General features: G+C 41.8%; 1 protein-coding gene across 1 annotated transcript in view; it reads left to right on the forward strand.

Annotated features, from left to right (window-relative positions):
- Nucleotides 1–626: 626 nt before the first annotated feature.
- The window catches only part of rims3 (regulating synaptic membrane exocytosis 3), a 52,502-nt gene continuing 37,184 nt past the window's right edge, over nt 627–15,944 (forward strand). Inside the window, exon 1 of the mRNA XM_015955952.3 lies at nt 627–765. The gene's annotated coding sequence lies outside the window, so the exon portion shown is untranslated. The remainder of the gene's footprint in view (nt 766–15,944) is intronic.

The raw sequence follows: 15,944 nt of genomic DNA on the forward strand, positions 1-15,944 counted from the left end.
CCAGCGGATGAGGGTGGAACTGCAATTTTCGGTACTTCCGGGTTGGCCACATTGTGGGGGCTTGCACCCAACAGACTTCTGCTCACTAAACAAGGAGCAGCAGAGCTTTGTTTCCTCCTAAACATAAAGCCACACGTTATTGGCTGTTAGATGAGATGAACCTGTCCTGAGAGAGTCACAGTTCAGTGAGTCATAAATGTTGGGTAAATAATTAAGACTGGACGTAACCACGCTGTTCAGAAAAACTTAGAAAACATTTGATTAGTAATTACATTTAAATCTTTTATGTTTTCCCCCTCCGCACCAGAGAGGGCAGCACCCCCCATGGACAAACCCTCACAGGTGTATCTTCTGTAGAAACAGCTCTGTGGGTGAACCTGTAGAACAACACTTGTGATGGTTTAAGATCCTCCTGGTCTGCTTTAGTCACAGTTCCCTCCTTTGGACACACGTGGTCGCCCCCCCCCCCCCCCCCCCTCACCCTCACACACACATACACACACCCCTCCCCTCCCCGTCCCTCAGCTCAGCGCAGCAGTGCGTCCCTCACCGCGCCTCGGATGCCCAGCGAACAGCAGCTTGGAGCGGAGGAACAGTCCAGCCTTGCGCCGCCCATCTCCACACCGCCACCATCTCCTCCAGCAGCTCCAGCACCAGCAGCAAACCCCCCAAACCCAAAGCAATGACATTCTTACCGCAGCGACAGAGGCAAACGTTTATTTGACAACTCCCGAGCCCGCTCCTCTCTTCTCCTTGCTGCCAGCGGTGAGTTCTCTGATTTCTTCTGCCAGGCTGTCACATATGAACGAGTGTTGTTCAGACCGCAGGAGCGTCTGAAGGTGTTTGGGTGATCACACGAGGCGGTGCTGAAAAGATTACGCACACAGAGCTGCAGAACAGATTAACCAAATAGACATTTAGATGTGCTGTGGTGAGATTTAAAGGCATGCGTGGGGTGAAAGGTCACTTTCACATCTAGGGTGGGCTGGATGTGTTGCATCGCCACCTGCTTCAGGAGTTTGGTTGTGTGTGTGGCTAAGGGGAGGTGGGGCTGGACCAAGGCGCCTGTGGAGGTGTGAGATTGGATCAAATGCAATGCGGATCCAACCGTTCTGGTCTCAGCCCAGACTGCCTCCACCACCTGTGGATAGAGCCAGGAGCACGTGACTGTAAGCTTCTTGTGAGGACGTCTGAGAGGGTACCTGAGTCCACAGAGCTCTGTGACATCTCTGTCATCAACTCACAGACTGAGGCTTGCTTAGTTGCAGAATACCTGCTCAGTTTTTTAACAGCTTCAGTTCAACATATTTTACTCCTCAAAATAAAAAAGTGGGCATTTATTAAAAAGTGTAACATGTTTTAACAAAATAAAACAAATGCATGCTTTATGTTGCTGCTGCAGAGCTCAGGTGTGTGTTTGGGAAGCATTCGTGCTCCATTGTTCCAGCGTGGTTGGGTCTGGAGATCAGACGTGTGATGCTGTTGTGAGACATTTACACCAGCGGGCCAGAGATGTGTGTGTGTGTGTGTGTGTGTGAGTGACTGAGTTGTTGGTGGGGGTGGTGTCACATGTTATCAGAATATCTGGCTGCTCAAAAGGCTAAAAGGGCCATCCTGACTGTATCCCCATCCATCAAAGCACCTCAGCCCCCCCCCCCCCCTCTCAAAACACACACACACACACACACACACACACACACACACACACACACACACACACACACACACACACACACACACACACACACTTATAAATGCAGTGGCACATCTGACCACACTTCAGATCTGTAGCTGCCCTCTCGTTGGTCAGGATGCTCTTTGAAATGAAAACCAAATGGAAATAACCAAAAGGGGTGAGCAGACACTTATCACAGTAATGAGAGGTCTTCAGCCCTTACGCCTGCTTGGCTGCATCTTAATGTGTGTGTGTGTGTGTGTGTGTGTGTGTGTGTGTGTGTGTGTGTGTGTGTGTGTGTGTGTGTGTGTGTGTGTGTGTGTGTGGACTGCCATCTGTAGGACACAGTTCTCTGGCCAACTGGTGTCTACCATCAGGAGTTGGCTGGTATCACACCTCTCCTCCCACTAGAACCGGCCTTGTTAACTTGGACTAGGACCAACCTGTGTAAAAGATGCACCAAAGCATTTGCAGCGAAGAGTTTCAGGGAAACAAACAATCTTGGGAAAGTGCAGGAAAGGGAAACCACTCGCTGTATGAAATAGTTTACATTGCACTGGTTTATTCAGCTCACGACTGTTTGCATATTTGAGTAAAGAACCGTCATCAGAGGCTCTTAGTCATGCAGTAAACCCAAAGGTCAGACCTAGTTGGAGCTTGACCCAGTTAGGATCCATGCCTTATCTAGTATTAACCTCTTGGGTTTTGTTTAAGAGGGGTTCTCTTAAAGATCAGTGTCTTAACGGCAGTAGACGGTAGTCAGACCAATCTCAGTTTGGAGATTCAGTGACAAATTCTCTAAACAACAGGAAATCTGTTGGCTTGTTTTCATGGTTTTATTTCAATCAAACCACACATTTGTCCCAAAAAGGGTTTTATTAGAGGGATGCTTTTCAACTTTTTCGTATTTTTAAATCATTTTCTTGAGCCAGTGTGTGCAAGAATGACCTTTTACAGGGTTAATGAAAGGCCAGCCAGCCCCTATCCCCCCTGTAGCCAGAATATTCTAGAATATTTGACTTGCAACTTTAGACTGGCGGACGCTCTGTTGGAAAAACTGAGCTGACATACCTGGTGTTGCAGTCTGGTTCCAACACATTTCCTGCATGTTTTTGATCGTGAACACAGCTGATTTGATGATTTAGTGAATAATCGCTCCCCTAGACACTAATGAAGGCCGGGGAGACATTTCAGCTGTTAGATTAAGATGTTAAAAAGACAAACACACAGTGAAGGGACAGGGTTTGTGCTCGGTTCTACAAACGGACACTAGGGGGTGCTTGAATTACATCGGTATGGAATAAAAGGTGTGGCTTATCATTGGGTTAATAGTTATTTAGACAACAGGAAACAGTTTGTTGAAATCAATGATGCCAGATCTGAATTGAAAGATATTCATTATGGAGTGCCACAAGGGTCGGTCCTCGGAGCTAAACTGTTCATATTATTTATTAATGACCTTGTAAATGTATCTCATCTACTTTGTACAGTTTTATTTGCAGACGACACCACATTGTTTTATTCAGGATTAAATATACATGAAGTAACTCAAGTAATAAACAGTGAACTGATTAAAGTTACAAAATGGTTTGATATAAACAGACTGTCATTGAACCTGAACAAAACAAACTTTATACTGTTTAACAACAAAAGAAGCTGTGATGTATCTTTAACGATAGATGGATGGAAATTCAAAGAGTAAAAGAAATCAAATTTCTTGGAGTCATGCTTGATGAGAGGCTCACTTGGAAATCACATATAAGTTATATAAAGGGGAAAGTTACCAAATATGGAACTCAAAAGTATTCAAAATTCAATAAATAAATAAGACATTATGAAATAAATATCTACATGAAGAAATACTAGACAGTCGTGTAATCTGACAATGAAATGATGAAATAACAGAATGTTATGTAAAATCTAAGCTCAGTATTTATGAAATATTTTTCATTGTTCTTTTAAAATGTCTTTATTAATATAATGTTTTTTTCAAAAGTCATGTGAAATAAATCAGCCACGGGAAAAACACTATTATGAAATAAAAGCTGTCCTTGTTAAAAAGATGTTATGTAATGAAAACTGAATGAATTAAATAAAAGTAGCTCAATATTAATTTGGATTATTATGACAAAATTACTTTTGAAAAAAAAAAAACTATATTAATAAAGAAGAATGAAAAATATTTCATAATACTGAGCTTAGATTTTACATAACATTCTGTTATTTCATCATTTCATTGTCAGATTACATGATTGTCTAGTATTTCTTCATGTAGATATTTTTTTCATAATGTCTTATTTATTTATTTATTGAATTTTGAATACTTTTGAGTCCCATAGCCAAAGCCATAGCAGTATATATAGAGCCAAGTTTCTACTAAATTGGTCTAGGTTATTAATGTTGCATCACTCCCCGATTGAACTATATTTAATTTATTGTTTAGAAATTTGGGGAGCCACATGCAAAACTTTAACTCAACCTTTGTTCATTTTACAAAAAAGAGCATTGAGGGTCATTAATAACAGTAACTATGGAGATCACTCTAATCCATCATTCATTAGATATAAAATACTGAAATTTTCTGACTTGGTAGAGTGGAAAATATTGTGAATAATGTACAGAGTGAATACGCGTAATTTACCAACTAATATTCAGAAAATGTTTCATAAGAGGGTAAGTGGGTACATATTAAAAGGGACTGATGTCTTTAAAAAAAATCTAAATTCAGAACCAAAATAAAGGAATGTAATATTTCTGTAAATGGTGTAAGATTGTGGAATGCCCTTAACAGAGAAATTAAAGAATCAAACTCACTTGCTATATTTAAAAAATGTATAAAATCAAATGTATTAAGTAATTATGAAAAGGTAAATTAAAATGTCAATGATCATGTATAAAAAGTAGAAAGGGACTGAGGTTATATTGTAAATGTTTTACAGATCATTTTCTTTTGTAAAAAGGGGCAGAAATTATAAGATTTCTTCTATCTGCTCCTTTTCATTCAAATGTTTATTTTTCAGTATGTTTACGTACTGTATTTGCTTGTGTTTATTTTATACATTTTGAATCGAATCAAGAGAGAGAGAGAGTGAGAGTGAGAGAGAGAGAGAGAGAGAGAGTGAGAGAGAGAGTGAGAGAGAGAGAGAGAGAGAGAGAGAGAGAGAAAGGGAGAGAGAGAGAGAAAAGCAATCCAAAAACTGCTTAGTGTCCCTTTAAATGGAATATTAATGCAATTTCAATAGTTCAACACAAAATCTATCAAATTTTAATGAAAATATGGCAAACCTTGATTTAAATCAGCAAAGCTTTCTTGGCCAAGAAATCTAGACCAAATGTAGCAAAAAATATCGTTGTGCATGTCGGTCTAGCCTCACTCCACTGCAGCCACCGTCAGACCCAACAATTTTAGGTCCAGCCAATCATAAAGCTCTATGTTTGCAGAAAGACATTGGATGGGCATTTAATATGCCATGCTGTTTGTTGTTCTGATTGGTCCTAGCGCTGTCCCATTGCCTTTAGTGACAGTTTGAAAGACAACCGTAGACATCGTCCCACGACTGAGATCTGTCTATGGGTCGTGGCCTGACTATAGATTCACATACATGGGCTGAAACTCTCTGGGAGGTTCTTCCAAATCAGATGCATTAAACGCTATTTTGGTTTCAAACACAGAGTTTTTAGTATTAAATGTGTAAAATCTTGAAGTGTGCAGCGCACCTCTTTGGCTCCACTTTGTGCTGGCCTATTGCTTCTTGTGTGAACATGTCAGCAAACCAATGTGTGAAGCGCACCACATTAATAACTCATATTAGCTTAAACACAACCTGATTTTAAATCTGTAGGTCAGACCCTTTAAATAAAGGATGGTGGTCGATTAAGATATCAGCGAAAAGAAGATTGTGCTGCAGAAAAACTGGGTCATCCCTAAAAGGAAGCAGGAAAATCACAAAGCCGATGAGAGGTTTAGCGCTCAATAAGACAAAGATGTTCATTCTGCTCAAAGTTTTTTCTAGCTGCTCAGACTTATTGTTGCTAAACAGAGCTCATGTTTTCTCCAGGCTCAACATGATAAGTGCTGTGAGATCCTGTTTACTGCTCTGCTCCAGGCCAGCTACCAGTACTCCAGCTTGGATGGAGGGATGCTGGGATGGAGAGGGAGATGTCACTGACCACATTAGTCACCAGAAAGTGGGCCATGAGTCAGGAAAGCTCCCAGTCTCATCCATCATGCCCCTCTTAACCCACTTTCCTTCCAGCCAAGCCTCTCTGACTTTTCATTTTCTTTTTTCTCCATCTCTCCTTCTGCTGACGAAGGAGCTTTACCTTTCGTTTGATGGTGATACAAAGGAGTTGCACAGAGAGAGAGAGAGAGAGAGAGAGAGAGAGAGAGAGAGAGAGAGAGAGAGAGAGAGAGAGAGAGAGAGAGAGAGAGAGAGAGAGAGAGAGAGAGAGAGAAGCGGAGGAGAGATTTAGCATCAAGTAGGATGTTACATCTTTTAACAAACATCATTATGTGTCAACATAATAATTAAAGAGGCAAAAATTGTACAGAACTAATGAAAATCCCATCAGCGTGGAGCGTTTGGGACTTCTGGGATGATAAGTGAGATCTCTGATGTCTCCTAGAGGCTGCTGGCTCAGACTCTGCTGCATAGCTGGCTTATTGCTGCAATGAAAACATCACATTGCCTGCTCAGCTATGGTGGGATTAGCCTGGAAAATCAGAGGAACTGGGACTGAGTGGATGGATGAATATTTGAAGGAATTTTGCAGTGGTGATTTCAGGCTTTTCTTGGTTTAATAAGAGCATTTTGCAGTTATATGATAGAAAACCAGCATGTGGAAAAAGTGCATTGGAGGACTATTTTAACCCTCTCAGGCTCAAAATAAGTTTTGATAAAAGGAGGAACAACTAAGTCCTTCAGCGGTACTTCTGAGTTTAAAAATGCTCATGAAATATGTATGTGGAGTAACCAGGTAGGTAGGTTTTAACCAAGCCCCCACAATGCGGCTCAGAAATTGGTCTCAACTCGGAAGTACCAAAAATTGCAGTTCCACCCTCATCCGCTGGGGGCTGGTGTCAGAAGCGAACAAATCCTCATTGACTCCCATGTTAAAAATACCAATTTCACAGCAGAAATAAACATGTTTACAGCCTGGTACCAAAACATGTTTTTGGTTTAAATGATTAGTTTACACTCATGACAACTCTGAGGGGGGTGAATTTTTTTCTCACTCTTCTGTTTAAGTGTATTAAAAGCCTAAAATTCTGTATAATTAATGAGCATCCGACCCACGTGACCACAGAGCTAGCTCCGTGGAAAGGCCTCAGTCTGAGCCTCGGTCTGGCTTGGAAACTGCTCCGGGATTTTGAGTCTCTGTGTTTGTGTGTTCTTTTTTGGATATTATTTGTGCAATTGTTGGACAAAATGACTTGCTGTGGCATTAATTGCACTAATAGAGCGTCCAAGGAGTCTCCACTTCATTTTTTTCGGTAAGTAAAATTATATTTATGTATTTTAGGTCACTGCCGAGCTGAGCTTAGATTTTAACATGACTGTTTAACCATGAAATTTAAATGCAGTGGGGTAAAACCCAGTGCATTTAACATAATGCTGCACTTTAGAAAATGGGTTGAAATATAACATGTTGGTGGAGCTGGGTTCCGACTATCGGCTTGTGGAGCTCTCGGGAGACCGATGTTTTCCACCCGGTTCTCCCAGCAGCTCGGTGCATCTCTGTCTGATTGCGGCTTCTGTGTGCTGCGCGGGCTGACGGCTTGTGGAACTCTGGGATGGAAATCTTTCCACCCGGTTCTCCCCAGCGGCAGCTCTGCGCATCTCAGATTGCAACGGTGCTTGTCTGCTGTGCGGCTGCCGGCTTGTGGAGCTCTCGGAGTCCTCTGTGTTCCACCCAGTTTTACCCAGCGGTCAGCCCGGCGTATCTCTGACTCAGAAGCTCTGGTGTTGTGCACAGTTAACTCCGGTTGTAGCTAGGTTGCTACCTCCGTTAGCTTAGCTCCCACCTCCGTGTTAGCTTTGGGTTAGCTTCAGGTTAGCTTGTAGCTAGTTCGACCGGGTGTCGTCAGTTGATCCCAGCCTTACAGCCCCACCCTCAGCTCCACCTCTCTTCCCTTTTTTGGAATTGTCTGGGCTTGACGGAACCTGTGACACGGTCAAAATGACGGTGGTGGCCACCTCCTATTTTAGTACAAAAACTTATTATTGGAGGCTATGGAAACCCATTGTCCATATATGTATGTCGATGGTTTTAACATTGCTAATCTGCAACGCCTGCCTCCAGAGGGTTAATTTAAAAAAGAGTTGGTTACGTGTTTCACCAGACAATACATAAATATACCTCACAAGTCCTGAGTAATGATACATTTAAAGACAGTACGTGATTCATTTTTCTTAACAAAGAGTTTTTATTCCACTTCTAACATTTCTCAGAACAGAACAGTAACAAATCCCCACCCTCACCCACACTGCCACACTGGATCAAACTCAAAAAGAGAAATAAAAGAAACAATCACAAAATTATCAACCAGTGCGTTTTCAAATACTACATAAATGACGACCAAAGAACATAAAGTTTTTATATTGAGCCCTTTAGGGTGTGCCTGATGTTGTCCAGGTGTATAAGGGACATCTTTTCGTTAACCCAGTGACCGTACTCTGGTGGAGGAGACTCTTTCCTCCTGGTCAATACAACTCATCCAATAAGGACCAAATGGCAATCATGTCCAGCTGGTATGTGTCCAAAGAAGCATCAACCTCAACTCCTCCAAACAAAGCGGTCAGAGTGTCTGGTCACACAGTGGTCCCACAAATGCTGGAGAGTACGTCAAAAGTAGACCACCAATACCTTCCTACTTTTGGGCAAGTCCAAAATATGTGAGTGTGGCAAGTCACCGTCTGCAACGTTCACAAGTTGGGTCCAAGGCCAGATTAACCCTATGGGCAACTGGGCAATTGTCCAGGGGTCCACGAACTCTAAAGGGCCCGGGCCCAGGGAAGCAAGGGCACGAGCAAAGTACTGTATCTGTAATATCCCGTTTTATATTAAACTAGTGTGACCATACATCCTCTTTTCCCCAGACATTCACTCTCTGTCCGGGTGTCGGGGGGTTTCTTGTATAGATGAAAATGTCGGATTTTTCATCCAGGAGCAGGGATCGAATTATGAGGGAGCTGGATATCCTACACATCAGGGATAGCTGGAAAAAAGGTTTCTACCTATATTACATGGTTTATGGACTCTCAGTGTACCGGGGGTTCTTTGAGCAGAGAGCGGCAGAGCGCTGATCATTGGTGCGCAGCACTCCAGGCTGCTGCTTCCAGCGCACGGTCCATTCTCAAAGTGGCGCAACCAAAAACTATAATTAACCCACGATCGTTCATGTCCGCACATGTTCTCTACTTTCTGTCTTATTTGCGCCTGAAGCGCTCTGCTACTGCGGAGCTCATCACCTGTGCTGCGGAGATTTCACCTCACTGACGCAGCATCGAAACGCGCTCTCCGCTTTGCGGTCAGGAGATCCCTTTGATCTGCTCAAAAGTAACTGATGAGGTGAAAAAGTAAAAATCCAGGCAGCAGTTTTTCTGGAGAGTTCGGAGGAGATGCAGGAAGATGAGAGACAGACAGGACAGGAAAATAGTTGAATAAAAACAAGAAAACAAAACAAAGTGTTGAAAAGTAAAATGTAGGTAGATTTATCTCCACTACACATTTTTACTTGTATAAAACAATAAGTTATACACATTTAATATTTATACATCTGATACAATTCAGATCACCTTCAAAACTCAGTCACACACCCAGGGCCGTTTCAAGGCATTTTGGGGACCAAGGCAAAATTACCCCCAACCCCATAACTGGGCTCCCCAGAAGCCTCTGTGTAATTCATACCCTGTCCAGGAGTATTAGTTATACAGTGTTTGTAAAAACCCCTCAGGCATTACTGACATTCCATGCTGTAGTTCTTTTTTAAAACATAGAGCAGTTCTGTTTACCTGTTTTCCCGCTACGTTTCGTTTGCGGCTGCAAACTTCCTCAGCATGGAATTAGAGAAACGACACAGCAAGAACACACCTAAGACATTACTGACTAGGGTTGTCACGGTAACCGGTGTAGCGGTAAACCCCGGTAAAAAAGTTGACAATAATAAAAACCGTCTTGTTTTAAAAAAACTATATTATCTCGGTGGGTTACCGTGGCTGCGGTGTAGGCGCGGTGACCCTTACCAGCCACCGTATCATCTGCTGAAGTTGCCGGCGGCACATGCGCACTTTGTTGTTTACAACCAAAACTTTCTTGAAGCTAAAGCTGAAATAATGGCCAAAGGAGGAGACGGCAGCGCTCAGGACATTTTTTTTTATCCCTCAAAGAAGACAAAGTGGGAAGTACGGGTATCTTTTGGATATTTGAAGAATGCTGAGGGACAGTTGAGGTTACAGTTGAGGGTCATGATGATGGGGCCCTTTAATATTGTTGCTCAGGGTACAACAAAGAGTTAATCTGGCCCTGGTTGGGTCCAATTCTGGCTTAATTTCAGACAGTGCAGTCTTGGGACCACTTTGAACTGAATAACACAATCTCACATGTAGGGTTTGGTAAATTGAGTGCTTTAAGAGCTCAATATGTATTACCTCTACTTAAGACCAATAAGCTGTTATACTCTATATAAATATAGAATATCAACGTGCTTTAGTGATGTGCGGATTGACTTCTAACCCGCGATACCCGTGGGTTACTCGCAGGTCGGGTTGGGTCGGGTCAATACATTTTTACTTCAACGCGGTGCGGTTTGGAGTGGGTTCATGAAATATATATATATATATATATATATATATATATATATATATGTATATGCACACTGTGGATAAAAACATTAATCAATGCTTAATTTTGTAAAACATAATATTTAAGACAGTTATTTAAACACAGTCATGTTTTAGAACATAACTCCGCGCTGATAACCTTCGACCCCATGACGTAGGCACGTACAGAACGCGCCAGTGAAGTGTGCCTAAGCTCCAAGCAGGTGGCAGGCAGCCACGTCAACAAAACGATGGAGGACAATATTTTGGATAAAATTTGTTTGGGAGTTTACATTCTTAAAAGAAAGGAGGGACAAACTGCTAAGTCGCGCGTTTGGGAAAGATTCAGCGAGGTAATCAGCACTGACAACAACAACAGCATTTGCTGGACAAAACAAGGACATAACATGTCTGCGTTTGTTGGCTTTCAAAATGTTTGATAAAAGTTGTAAAATGTTTTACTATTTTGTTTGTTCAAGCAGGGGCTCTAGGTGCTGTTTTTGTATTGGTTTATTGCACTATTAGTAAGGTAACAAACAAAAATGACCCTTATTTAATTTAATTTTAAACTTTATTTATCTGCCTATTTTATTTGTTTTTATTTTAGCGTATAAAAATGTAAATGTTACTACCATTTTCCAGTATCAATTTGGGGGCCTGTTTAATGCACCATTGTCTGAATAAAAGCGCATTCAATCAATAACGTGTTTTTAATGAGGCGGGTCGTGGAGGCGCGGGTTGTAAAAACAGACCTAGTGATGCGGGGCGGTTTGGTGTGGGTCAGACGTTATCAAATCTGCGGTACCCGTGGTTTGAAATAAACTAACCCGCGCATCACTAACGTTCTTGGTCTTTACTGTGTTTAATCAGAAGATTCTAGGATTCTTTGTTTTATTCCGGGATTGTAAACACTTCGTTTTGATTCAAGGAAAGAGTCAGGTTTGTAAAAGTAAGAATTTAATTCACAAACAATTAAAACATGACAGGTTAACTAATAGTTACTCTGATGGATGAATCTAGATGTAGTATATGGTGCCTATGTGTGAATGCGATGTTATCAGAACTTCCTTATCTAGGAAAGCTGAGTTCTGGGTGTAAAAAAATTTGGTTTGCGTTAAGCTATGAAGTTGATTCTTATCAAAAAGCATCAGACGCAATCACACTGTGTTCTACCTCACCCTTTGAAGACCCTCTTCACGGATCAGGAGGTCACTGAGGTCGGATGACCTCTGAGCACCCAGGTCCAGTTGATTGACCACAGCACCGACTTCTCGAGTCCAGAGATGTCGCCAGGCACACAGGCTGGATGGAACCGTTTGCGTCAAGACTCTGAAGAAGTCGGAACAAAATCAGCTTGTTCTGCAGGAACTGCTTGCTGTGTCAGCTTGCAACAACCTTGACAGCGTGTCAAAGCTGCTTAGTTAAAGAGACTTCAACACGGACAGCCGTTTCCGTAGCTTCCTCATGAACTGTAGAGCTGGAACTCAAACAAACTGCAACTGGAACTGCTGAATCACCAAAGTGATCCAGTTTTAATGTTCTCATGTTATGATTTGTGTGGCCAACCAGAGGTTGACATGTTGAGGAATATTACCCAAGACAACCTCAGAAACACACCTTCTCAGATACCGGATACTCTAATCTGGGATAAAGAAATATCTAAGTGTCACGCGCTTGACTTAACTTTACTTTGTCCTTGTGTGAGTGTGGATGGTGATGGCCTTGTCATATCAACATACTGAAGCATATATAAATCTTTCAATGTAATCATGTTTATGTTTATGTATTTAGCAGACGCTTTTGCCCAAAGCGACTTACATCTGAGGAGCTTTATAAATCCCAACTGGAATACTAGAGGGTCAAGCTTATAAACTGTAGCTCTCTATTGTTGCTTAACGAGCAGAAACTACCTATTAATACCCCTTGTGAATAATTAAGAATTTGTCCTGTGCAGAGGATCTGATGTCCTTAGAGCATGTAGCAATGTTTAGCTAGCCAGCTAGCAACCATCTAAAACAAACAAGAATATTGCTTTCTTTTCTGAAATTAAGGTCTTTGGGTGTTTCTCAAGGATAATAAAGGATGCTAAATAACTGGAACAGCTTCAAACATGAACCAAAATAAGGATTCATCACTATTAACCAAGATTTGGTGACGTTTTAAAGCAATTATGAACAGAAATAGAAGCTTTGTTTCTAAAAGTGTTACATTACGATGGCAAATCTGAAAAACTAGCTAGCTCAAAACATTTTTTCATGCGTTCAAACGTTCTAAAAAAATAAAGCTATATATTGTTGAGATAAAAAAAAGGAAAAAGAATAAAATGGTTCTCTTGCATTTGTCTAAACCATTAAAGCCCGATTAGTTTCCACACTGGTGTGTGAGATTTGTTCTGTGGATTTGACCTCCGTCAATAACATGTTTCAGATCGAATACAACCACTGGACCATTCGGTTGTTGGTCTCACTGAACTGCTGCACTTCCATGGGTCCTCCACTCATTACACATACGTCTTTACCAACAGAACACCACTGGTGTGAGAGGTTCTCTGTTCAATAATAGAGAAGGAGAAACATCCAGCTGCCACCACTTCAACTATAGGACAAACTACTAGAGTCCCAAAAAGAAAAGCACCATCTGAAGTCACGGACAACAAAAGACATTTGGACCTAGAAAATGGCGACTCGTGTTTAGCGCTATCTCGTTTCCTCTAGCAATGCTGGTTTCTGGTATGAGGTGGACGTGGTCTAGGGATGATAGCGGGGGGAGAGTTTTGTGACCATGTTTATGTTTAAAAGCTAGCATGTTTTGCAGATTTGCAGCATTGTAGTTCTAATACAAGCTTGCAGGGATGTAAGAAAATATTGATATGGCAATACATCGATATGTTTTCATGCAATATTTTAGCAATATTCAAAAGTCAGACTCATAATCAAATTTTAGGAAGAATTTACATGCTTATTTACATGTTTATTTTATTTTCTTTTGATGCAATTCAAGCGCCGACCGCTTGTTGGCAGGAGTGTGCATTGGGTTTTGTTTCCACCATTCAAATGTAAATCCCTGTATCATGGTTCAGATACCTCATGGTAAACATGTTATGTATCGGTTTGGACTGTTTATTGAATTTTCCTACAAATACTTCTGACATGGTTTTGGGGATGAGTTTAACCCAAGACATGCAGAATCACCACTCGCGCATTAAACAGGTAAAAATAAAGTATCTTTATTAAAATAATCGGGAACTGAGGACGCACTGGATAAGGCCCAGTGGATTGCAACGGAACTGCAGCATCTGAGGAGGGGAGAGCAGAGGAGCAGGTGAGTACAGGGAGGTAAGTCAGAACTAGTTAGGTGCAGAGTTAAGACTTACGTGGAGCTGGGAGCTGAGGAGTAGGGGAGGGTAGGTGGAGTGCCGGGGTGAATCCAGGAAGGCGGGGTGTCCAGGAGAGGGAGCGCAAGGAGAGCGGGCCGGCAGGGAGGAGAGGAGAACGGTGAGTGCTGCGTCCAGAAGATTTATGAAGCACAGGTGAGTAATCCAGCAGGACTGTGGAAAGGTAACTGGGGAGCCACAGGAGAACCAGAGGAGCTTCAGAAGTCCAAGGAGTATCCTGAGGAGTCAAGGTAAGGTCCACAACAATCCAAAAATCCTAGGAACAGGTAAGCAGGGTTAATCCACAGAGACTCAAAAATTCCAAAAATCACTAGAGTTTAACCAGGAGACACAAAGGGCTGGAACTACCAGGTTGTAGTTAATCATCCAGTGTTGAGATGTGTTCTCCTCCTCTTCTTGTAGCTGGACCCGCTGATTGTTAATGAGCTGCAGCCGGAGCCTCCCTCTCCTGAAACACAGCAGCTCAAAGATGGAAACAATGAGAGGAGTGCTCACCCCGGCACATGACAAATCCAGTCTAAAAAAATCGCTAATATCGTCTGGCTGAATGTATCACAATATATCGTGATATATACTCTCTCCTGTATCGTGATACAGATTTTATTGCCAGAATTTCACCAATACACATACATCCTTACAAGCTTGAGTACCTAAACATCAACACCCTCGTCAATAATTCCAAATGTTCTTTTTTATTGCCACCCTCTGGCATGTACATTCAGTGCAGCATATGTGTGTTTGCACCACTCTGGTTTCTCTGTGGGCAGTTTTGTGTCTGATCCATTTGGCTCCTTGTCTTCTTACCTGGCACCATTACTCTTATTGGTGGGCGTGGTTTTCTCAGCCTAACAGAGCCCTTATGATCAGGGAGATATAGCTGCGCACGCACACACACACACACACACACACACACACACACACACACACACACACACACACACACAAACTCAGGCCAGGCGCCGGGTCGAGTATCACAGCCTGGTGTGAAGTTTCTGTGATAGTCTTGACAGGAAGTGCTCCTGTGATGTCCTTACTACTCCGCCGCTGTCATTGTTTATGGATTTGTTTTAATTTCTAGTGATTATTTTCATTCTAGCACCTCTCAATGTACCGGTTCACACACATGAAACAGGATCAAAAGCTGTCTTCTTCTGGTCATTTTTCTCAGTTTGACATTCGTAATTACACTCTAAACCAACTTTTTCCTGTCTCAACTGACAGTCTCACTTAATTGAAATTATTGATCATATATGCATCTTTTCCTAGCATATGGTGTCAGCACAGTTCTCTGATTAATTCATAATTATTTAAACAGCAGCTTTTTTACGGTAAATGTCTCAGTTACAGACATCAATAGTAAAGAAACTGTTTTTGGCTGAGTGGAATAATCAATGATGTAGAATCACTATCAGCTGAACTGTATTGACATGCTGAGTTTCCACTTTCATTTGCTTTGTGGGAGATTCAGGCTAGCAGAGCCAAAGAGCATCTAGATAAAGTAAACTAATATCAAAATAATCTATTTGGATTTTTCTGCTGATGGTTATATGTTGATTAACTTCCAGCTGTTTATCACAGATTAGTTAGGAAAAAAACCCACAATTGCCTGATGCTATCTTAATGATACTTAATTACTTTATTCTAATGAGTTTTTATTTGTTTGATAGATTTTCTCTGGGCACATGCTAGGGATGAACTGTTGCACAAATGAAGAAGTTAAATCTGACTCTGCAGGAATTTTTCAGGAAGGACCGAAGCGAGGCAAGAGGGGCAGTTTTCTGACATGGGAGGAAATATTGAGTTTCTTAGTTCAGAGAATTAATGCCTTACAGGCTGTACTCGGGGCCAAAGTAGCCCAGAATTGCTTGGATTTACACAGACATGACTGCTGCAGCAGGGCGTGGCAGCAGACGACAGGATTTGGAGTCTTATTTTGGACATCTGTCCTCTGATTGGCTAACAGCAACACGACTCTACCATTGACTCCGTTTGCTCTGCAGCATTGATGTTTTATCTTCACAAATAACACACGCCCGGAGGAGTTCTGCTGTGT

This window comes from Nothobranchius furzeri, chromosome 11 (assembly GCF_043380555.1).
Source record: "Nothobranchius furzeri strain GRZ-AD chromosome 11, NfurGRZ-RIMD1, whole genome shotgun sequence".
Taxonomy (NCBI): Eukaryota; Metazoa; Chordata; class Actinopteri; order Cyprinodontiformes; family Nothobranchiidae; genus Nothobranchius; species Nothobranchius furzeri.